The sequence below is a fragment of the Mastomys coucha genome, unplaced genomic scaffold, assembly GCF_008632895.1.
Source record: "Mastomys coucha isolate ucsf_1 unplaced genomic scaffold, UCSF_Mcou_1 pScaffold20, whole genome shotgun sequence".
NCBI lineage: Eukaryota > Metazoa > Chordata > Mammalia > Rodentia > Muridae > Mastomys > Mastomys coucha.
Window position 1 is genome coordinate 3,493,458 of NW_022196903.1, and position 828 is coordinate 3,494,285.

The 828-nt window shown below is 40.8% G+C and overlaps 1 protein-coding gene across 1 annotated transcript in view; it reads left to right on the top strand.

The window, feature by feature from the left end:
- Sdhaf3 (succinate dehydrogenase complex assembly factor 3) overlaps nucleotides 1-828 on the top strand; it is a 58,400-nt gene that overhangs the window by 20,666 nt on the left and 36,906 nt on the right. The gene's annotated exons all lie outside the window — the stretch shown is intronic.

Below are 828 nucleotides of genomic sequence, written 5' to 3' on the forward strand. Positions count from 1 at the left end.
TTTTTTATTGCTTCTATTTTGGGTCTTGAATGGTTTTATTCATTCCCTTTACCTGTTTGATTGTTATTTTCCTGTATTTTTTTAAAGGAGTGTATTCACTTTCCCTTTAAAGGTTTATATCATTCATAAGATTGGATTTAAGGTCATTTTTTCATGCTTCAGCAGTGTTGGAATATCCAGGGTTTGCTGTAGTAGGATAGCTGGAGTCTCGTGGTGTCATATTGACCTGCCTTTTGTTGATTGTGTCTTTACAGTGGCTTCTAGCCATGTGGGTTTTGAGGTTGTTACAGGCTTATGTGCTGATTTCTGAGTTTATCTTTGTTAGATGGGCAGTTTTTGGACATTTCTCCTCTTGGTTTCTGTTTCTTGTTCATCTTCTGGCTTCAGTAGCCTGGGATTCCGGTGACTAGCAAGTCTTCAGGTTCAGTAGAGTGTCTCTGCTGAAGTGTTTGTGGCCTGCATGACCTCTGGAGTTTTGTGTGCCAGTGTTGCCTCTGAGGTCCCTAGAACCTGCATGACTTCCAGGAAAGCAGTGGTCTTCTGCTGCAGTTGTCAGCCAGAAAATCGAGCCTAGGAGATATGGGGTGCAGTAAGTGTGCTTTAAGGGAAGTTGGTGGGCATAGGGCATAGAACAAGGTCTTGTCTAGGATCCCTGGTACTGGCATAGCCTCTGGGAAAACAGGAGGAGTTGTGGGCCAGAAAATGGAATCTGAGGGATGGAATTTATATTCTTTTTCTTTAAAATTTTGTGTTTAGTCTGTAGTTATTTTTTTTATTAGATGTTTTCTTTATTTACAATATCTCCTTTCTCAGGTTCCCCTCCAAAAA